This window comes from Gekko japonicus, unplaced genomic scaffold (assembly GCF_001447785.1).
Source record: "Gekko japonicus isolate JY-2015 unplaced genomic scaffold, Gekko_japonicus_V1.1 scaffold354, whole genome shotgun sequence".
Classification (NCBI taxonomy): domain Eukaryota; kingdom Metazoa; phylum Chordata; class Lepidosauria; order Squamata; family Gekkonidae; genus Gekko; species Gekko japonicus.
In genome coordinates, this window is record NW_015161415.1 from 1,423,341 (window position 1) to 1,432,255 (window position 8,915).

The window sequence follows — 8,915 nt, forward strand, 5'->3', positions numbered from 1 at the left end:
AGAAAGGGAACAGTTAGACACCCAAAACTATACTTCTCATATTTTTATTTATTCAGGGATAATATTGAAGCTCGGCAACTGCTGCTCTGCTTAAAATTCTGTAAGAAGATGTCTGCAAAATAAAGTGCTGTTTCAAAGAAATGAAAAATTGCAGATGAGCATCATGTCTTTAATGACAAATGGACTATTGTTTGCTTCTTTGTTTTAAACAAGGATAAAGCCATTTGCCTGATATGTCTTGAAACTCTCTCAGTATTAAAGGAGTACAATATTAAAAGACACTTTGAATCCTGTCACAAGAGCTACTCAATATACCAAGGGGAGGTGTGATTGAACAAGATAAATTATCTTTAAAAAATCAATGCTTTTGCAGCAAAATAGTTTTAGAAAGCATGTTGAGGAGAACCTGTCTACCGTGAGGGCCCGCTATCATGTTGCTAAATGTATTGCTGAGAGTGGTAGGCCATTCACTGATGATGAATTTGTTAAAATGTGCATGGCTAAAGTATTGGAGTAAATGTGTGCTGATAAGGTATCTTGTGTTAGTTGTGTCAGTTTATCTGCATCTACAATCACTAGACGTGTTGAAGAATTAGGAGAAGAGTTGCATATGTCACTGATTGTCAAGGCAAAACATTTTGAATTTTTTTCTTTGACATTAGATGAGAGCAATGACATTATAGACACTGCTCAACTACTAATATTTATCAGGGGGATAGATTCCAACTTCAGAATTACAGAAAGGTTGTGTGTACTGCAGAGTTTGAAAGGCACCACAACTGCAGAAAACATATTCTTGAAAGTGTGTGAATCAGTAGAAAATCTTGGACTGAGTTGGGATAAATTGAAAAGCATCACAACTGATGGTGCAAGAAATATGGTGGGAAGTAAAACTGGTGTAGTTGCAAGAATCAATGATGAGATATTGAAATTAAATGGTACACTTCCCATGCAATTTCACTGCATTATCCATCAGCAAGCCTTGTGTAGTAAGAGTCTTCAGTGGGAAAGTGTGATGTGCAATGCTCCCTCTAAGCTGTGGAGTCTTGTGAGCTAAAATTCTACTTTTTGAGCGACTGGCATTAAAGTTGTGAGCGAGCAATTTGGCCACTGCATAAATTAAGTTGGCTCTGGAGTCCTCCTTCCTGAGCTAAGACAAAAATGTGTGAGCCAGAGGCTAAAAAACTGTGAGCTAGCTCACACTGACTCAGCTTAGAGGGAACCTTGGTGATGTGTATTGTTAAATCCAGCATTAATTAGATCAGGCATCATGGCCTTACTCTTTGTCAGTTTCAAAATTTTCTCTCAGAGATATGCAGAATATGGAGATGTATTGTACCATGCAGAAGTCAGGTGGCTTAGCAGAGGCAAAGTCCTCAAATGTTTTTTCACTCTTTGTCATGAAGTTGATGTCTTTTTCAAGGAGAAAGGAAAAGGTCAAGAAATATTTTCTGACCCTGGATGGATTTTTGATTTGGCTTTCTTGACTGATATCACAGAGCATCTGAATATATTGAATCTAAGGCTGCAGGGAAAAGGAAAGCTTGTGTGTGACATGTATTCTGAACTGAAAGCTTTTGAAGCAAAACTAAACATTTTTGTGAAGCAAGTTACTGAAAGTAATTTTTCAAACTTCTCATGCTGTAATGAACTAAAATTTGAGAAGGATGGGAATTTACAATTCATTGTTGAAAGACACATCAAGGCACTGAACCTATTGCAGGTGGAGTTCCAGAAAAGATTCACTGATTGCCATAAGCACATAAACAAAATAAGAATGTTTCAGAATGCATTTGAAGTGGCACCAGAAGATGATTTTCCCCCCCAGATGGAACTAATTGCAAGTCAGTGGCCCCATTCACACAGAGGATTTGCCACGCTAAAGGCATGAATGGCAGGTGGATTTTTGGGGCATGATCACACGGCAACATCTGGGAAGCATAGTGCACCCTTGGCCAACCTGTGGCGTCCCACCGAAGATGAGCAGTAAAAAAGTACCTCGGAAAGTGCACTAGTATCCAGAAAACGCGGGGCAGGGGTGGACGTCTGATCGCGGGAGCACTAGTATCCCGTGGCATCCGGCGCCCATCCATGTCCCGTCGCAAACCAGATGTTTTTCGTAAGCACATGTGCACCAACACGTAACTGAAAGCAGTGCTGCTCCGCGCACAAACACAAAACACTTGCTGCGCCGCTTCTTTGCCACATTCCAGTATTGCCGTGTGATTGCCAGCTAACAGCCTAAGCACGAAGACTCAGGGACTGTGTGATCGGGCTACCACACTTTATTTTGCTCTGGGGCAAACAGTCACGCCTCCCCCCCACATTATCTGGCCCATGTGATCAGGGCCAGTGATCATCTTAGAGACATTTACAAAGAAAATAGTCTGTTAGATTTCTGTTGTGGCCTACCTGATATATTTATCAACCTAAATAAATTTGCTGCAGGTATGTTCACAGTCTCTGGCACCACATACATCTGTGAACAAACGTTTTCCAAGAGAAAAATTGTGAAATCCAAGTGTAAGTCAAGACTTACAGATGAACATTCCAGAACACTTGGATACGATTTTATAGCTGGTATAATAACTATGTTTAGGCAGAAATAATTAAAAGACGAATTACAAGGGAAAAAAGTTTGTTTATATAACCCAACAAGGTAGAAATTCTATGATATATACTCACATTATACAAAACTAGAAAATATTGTTTATATTTAGGCATAAGAAGCGTACTAACTATGAAGATTTATTACCCCCATTAATGTTTTGTATGTATGTTTTAATGTTTATTTGTTAAGTTTGTATTGTGATGGAAAAAAACTTAATAACATTCTGTCCTTTGGGGCAGTTTAAAAAAAAAAGACTTACAGATGAACATTTACATGACATTTTAAGGGTGTCTGTCACAAACCTTGACTTGGACATTAATGCCTTGGCTAACAGAAAACACCCACAAAAATCACAGACTAGGTAAGTGTGTGTAGCTAGTTAAGAGAATTCAAACAGTAGAATAGTGTTCCAAAATGGATTGCATCCAAGTTAACGTTTCTTCATTGACTTCTGAATGGTTACTTTTGATCTAAATGGGTAGGTTAATAATTTCATTACATTTCGATTTAAGATGCGGCCTTCTTTAAGTGTTGGACACTCTAATGTGGCCCCCATGTGCCAAAAGGTTGGGGACCCCTGCTTTAGATGAGTTCAGTACGAGAATCTGTGCCTGTAGAGTTTGTTCTCCTCCCTACTTGGGAAAGGCATGTCAAAAATCTAGCCCAGTATCTTGACTACCTGATGGTTCCTAAATGCCAACAAGTCTTTATGTTGGCTCATTTTAATTCAATCCCAATGGCAGAACTTTCTGGATGATTTGGAAGGATTCCATTAGAGTCTATACCTTGCTCCATTGTTTATTGTATTGTCCAAAATTCCATAGGTCTAGAACCACATTTGTTTCTCCTTTTTAAAAGTTCTGATTTGTCTCCCAGCCCATTGTAAGTTACAGATTCTTTTGGCTGGAAGTGATCATAATACTACTCTCCCCCCTCCCAATATAATCAAATCTAATAGATAGTCAGATCTGAACAACTTGGTGCTCTACTTGTCATGGTTATATTTGTTATCATTATTATTGTTCTTTTGCTGTTTTGTTGGAGAACTGTTGATGCTCAAGACTGTAGTTGTAAGAGCAGAGAATATTAAAGAAAGAACTTATAGGCTGGTTTGAGGTACCTTTATCATCCTATGATATCTTAGGTATCTTCACGTTTGATATAAAACCATTATTTTTACTTAATAGAGGGTTTTTTAGGAGTATAAATTTGCATAAATATCTTCAAACTCTCTTATAATCTCCTCAGTTTTAGTAACTATTTTGCCTTCTCTATTTGTAATGGCCACATGATAATATTACTTCCTCTTTTTTCCCTTAAATGCAAGAAATTTATTAGCCTTATTACCCAATTTAAACAAGCATTGGCAAGCAAAAATCAAGTTCTTATTTGTGCTTTCAAATTCATACTTATCTAAAGCTTTTTAAACTTCTTTTATTTATTTCCATGTTTTATGGCTATGGTCTTTTTAATGTTTTTCCTCAAGTTCCTTTAATTTGTCTTTATATACCTGTATCTCTTTCTCTCTTTTCTTCTTTCTGTAAGCAATGGTGCTAATAGCTAAGCCTCTAAAAATGCTTTGAGGAAGAGTTGGTTTTATACCCTGCTCTTTACTACTTTCTTTTATACCCCTGCTGTCCACTGGGCTGTCTCTCAAATAGTTACTGGGAAAATATTGTTAGAGGGTTGGATTATGATTTGGGATATCTGGTTTCAAAAACTTGATAAGTGATCTTGTGTCAATAACACACTGTCAGCATAGACTACCTTACAAGGTAGCTTTGAGGAAGGGAGAACAAATGATACTTCAGCTCCTTGGACTAATGATGCAGTAAAATTTAACAGATGTTTCTAAGGCAGCACGTGGGGGGTGGATCATGCCTACTAGCTCCATTCCTTCTTATACATGTTCAGACTAATGTTGGCACAAACCCTATATATGCATACAAACTGGATGCATAGATGTGCATGCAACGGAGAACACTTGAAATGCAGTATTTCTGCTTGCATGGAGAGAGTCTGCAAGTTCATATTCTTTATATACATAGGCTCTGTGCTGACCTGGAGTTGAACTTGCATTGGCAGGGGTGGTGCTAGTGAGCACAATCCTGTGCAGACATATTGGTGTGTACTGAGCCAGCTAAAATTTGTGTATAGCCAGTGAATGTTTTTGCTTCTGATTCCTTTTGCTGTGGCTTTCCACTTCCACCATCTCACAGTAGGGAATGCCCCCCCCAAGGACGTATAAGAGAATAGGCACTTTGGGAGAGGGGTCCATCAGTAATGGGATTGTTGCTGGTGTGTGTGGGCCTGGCAGATATCCATCCAGCCACATTAAGCACTGGCACTGTACTTATACAGCTCTGTGTTCCCTGATTTTCTAACTGTGTATGATCTTCAAATTTTACTTTGTGGAAAGCTTCTCCAGAATCATTTAAATGAGCTAATTAGTTTGGGACTTTTTGAAAATTGCTTTTACATTGACAGAGGTAATTTTCCTTTTCATTTCATATTCCTATATGTGTGAAAAGTACAAGAGTCCAGAAGGATGTCTAACTTTTAAAAGTTTTATTCATGTAACTGTGTTGAATGATGGCAAACTGCTTTGTCCCCAAAAGCTTTCTGTCATTATCTTTCCTTTCAGTGCACCGGACCACACTGTTTTGGCACCACCGATAATCATATGTACTCTGAGAAGGCCAAAACCCGGACTTTTCCACTGATCTATTGCACCTGTTAAAATTGTGAGGAAAGAAATATATGGGTGCATTAAAGTAGACAATGGGCATCCTGGGCATATTGCCTTGGATTTCTAAGAATAGTACTAGTTAGATTGCTGCCATGACTCTGGGCCAGAGTCTCAGCGGGGGAGCTCGGGGGAAGAAATTAGGCAAAGCTATGTTGTGCCTGGTGAGAAAATCACTGCTGGACCTGTGTCAGTTTTCATTCTCTTTCTTCCACATATTCTTTTCATGCAAAGTTTATTTCCCATTCTATGTTATGGATTAATTATACGTTCTGTACTTCGCACCAATAGCCTTCTAAGGTAGTGGATGGGAACTTTCTCTTTGACTTAAAGAGCTGACAAAGCAAAGATTTGCCTCTATATTTGCTATTTTAAATAGTATTTATTCAAAATGATTGGTGGCATGCATCGTTGCAAAGAATAGGAAGGCTAAAACCTCAGATGGTGTTAAATTTCCTGCCCTGTCCATTTTTTCTAGTCCAAGATAGCCTGATCTAGTCAGATCATGGAAGCTAAGCAGGCTAGTACTTGGATGTGAGACCACCAAGAAAGCCCTGGGTTGTTACAAAGAGGGAGGCAATGGCAAACCAATGGGATATGTATTTTGGCAATTCCAGTGACCGTTTAAGGGACGATTGGGACATGTATTTTACCTCAGGACACATTCTATGACTTCCAACAGCAACAGCAAACTGTTTAGAATGTTAGAGGCAAAGGCCAATCAGGCAGGATATGCAATGTTTCAACTGGCTATTGGGGGGAGAGGAACAGCAAACTGTTTAGAATATTGGAGGCCAATGCAGCCAGGGGATTGGCACACCTGGGTGACAGATCAGGCAGCCAACTGATTTGGGAGTGGATGAAATGTTGCCACTCCAAAACAGAATTATTATATAGGAGAGATTGCTGAATGATCAATGATTGTTTTACTGAACGTTGTAAGCTGCCTTGAGCCCGCTTGCAGGGTAGGGTGGGATACAAGCTGAACAAATAAATAAATCCTAGTCTGAAACTCTTAACCACTACAGCACATTGGCTTTCATTAGGTGGCTGCTGTTGTACAGTAACTAGTAGCCAGCCCTGCATGAGTCACGGAAACCGCATAGTTTCAAATTGCCTGCTGGTTGCTGTTGGGCCTGAGCCTAATGACTCCTCTCTTAAAGTCCAAAACATTTCTGGATGGGGCTTTGAGTCTTACCCTCCCCCTGCCTTTTGCTGACAGAAACCAAGGCTGGAGTAGTGACAATACTGTTGTGGTTGCCTAGCAACAGCCACCGTGTGCATTCATTTCTTAAAGCTATCGATACTACTTTGATTATATATTTTATTATATTTTGGGGTAGTTGCCAATAATTTATTAGTTAGTTAATAATTTATTAATTTTATTTTTTTCTACAAACCTAGGGCATTTATTTTTCAGAGCTGTAGAAAAATCTGTCTTCTGTCCATGACCCCAGTCTCTGGATTTAAGTGTCCACAACTTTGGGCATGCTGGGAATTAGATATATTGACAAGTAGGGAACCTGCAAGGACTTGTGGAGAGTATCTCTTCTCCCCCCTCATGAATTCCTTTCCCTTCCCTGAAAGCCCCTATAGCCTCTTCCCTTTTCCTTTCTGCCTTATTTCCTTTCCACCCCCCAGCCATATCAACTTCATCTGAAGCCTTGTCTTCAGATTTTCGTCTTACTCTTCTCCTTACAACTTTTTACCAAGAACAGTCTGTCCCAGTTGGGTAGTGCCAGCCACTAGACTGAGCTGAGGTCTCTCATGCAAGCCAGGCTGGGCCTAGTTTCACTCCGGGGAACCATTTTGGGGTGGCTGCCCTTGTAGAATCCAGTGACCCATTATCCCAAGATTTTCCTGCAGTCAAGAGTCTGAGAACTCACTTTCCATTCCCCCCCTCCCCACATTATTTTCTCTTTCTGTCCTCCTGGTAGGCCCTGTAACCTCATCTTTCTTTATTTCCTTCTCTCCTTCGCACCCACCCACCAACCTACCCACCCACCAACCTTTTATCTGTCCCACCCACAGCTGTATTTATTATGTATTTTTGTAAGCCGCCCTGAGCCGGCTTTGGCTGGGAGGGCGGGGTAGAAATTCAATCAATCAATCAATCAATAAATTTACTTCCCTTATGCTCTGCTTTTCATCACAGTGGGACCCTAGGCAGCTTACATCATTCTCCTCATCTCCTTTTTATCCACACAACAACCCTGTGAGCTTGATTGGGCTGAGAAAGTGTAACTGGTCCAAAGTTACTAAGTGAGGTTCCATGGCAAGAGTGGTGATTTGAATGTGGGTTACATAGATCCTAGTTTGAAACCGTTTCACCACATTGGCTTGTGTGGGGGTGGCTCCTGTAACAAGTAGCAGGGCCTGGGTGAGTCTTGCAGGTCATGCTAGAGCAAGTCACCTGGTGGTTGCTGCCATGCCTGGCTCCAGTGAATCCTCTCTAAACTGCACTGCAGGGATTGGGCAATTAACGCATTTAATATATTAAATAAGTAAATGAACATGAAAGCAGCCTAGAAAAGGAACATGACCCCTTGCCCTGCCCTTTAGTGACAGAAGCTGGAGCCCAGACTCACCAAGGGTCCCATTTGGGGCACTGTGTGGAGTGGAGATGTGAGGTGAGCCAGCGATGAGCATGTGAAGCTGGGGCCCACCTGGCCCGATGCTGGACCTATCAGAGAGTCAGGGGTGGATGGTAGGGTGGGGGCACCCAGGCTGCTACTTAGGGCACTGAGCCGCCCCGGCTTGCCCTCTTTCCAGCATCAGGTCCACCCTCCTGCCCCTTACTTAAAAGTAGTTAGTAGGTGGGGTTTGTATGCAGGTTTGTTTCAGTTAGTCTCTTTCTTGTAGCAACTTAGCAGTATCAGCAGCCCTGTAGCTAGCAACCTTTTGCTCAGGAGGCCAATGTTTTTCTCAGGGGGACATGGGGGGGGAGAGGTGCACAAGGCGAGCGGTTTGCTGTCTTCCCCCCCCAGCCGTGCATGGCCTCTTCCTTACCCAGGTGGGACAGGAACTGCCCGGTGCCTCCAGCCAGTGCCCCCCCCCGTTGTTGCTCCTGTTTCCCCCTCCTGCCAGGAGAAGTGCTTGGCACCCCCCTGCAGCCTCTGCTGCCTCAGCTGGCCTTTCTCATGGGGGTGGCATGGCTACTGCTCCAAGCCACCGGGGATGCCCTGCCTCCCTCCCACCTCACCCCACCTGCGGTGGGCACAAATCGCCTTGCCATCTGGGTCAGAGTCCCTGGCCCACCGCTCACCTGTGCAGCTACAGTGCCGCCTTGCGAGACGTGCCCCAGCCCAGCCCAGGACCAAACTCCGCCACCCGACACTCGCCTGGGCTGGGGCTGGCTTCACCTTGAGCCTGGGAGGGGAGCGGGGAGAAGAAGCAATCAATTGAGGGGAGGGAGGTGGAGATGAGGAATGGGGAAAGGGGCCTGCAAAAACCATGGGGGGGCAGGTCCCATGGGTCCCGCAGTAGCTACATGCCTGAGTATCATCATGGGGCTGGATCCATTCTCAGGAAAGCCAGCCTGTGTTCCCATTTTCCTCA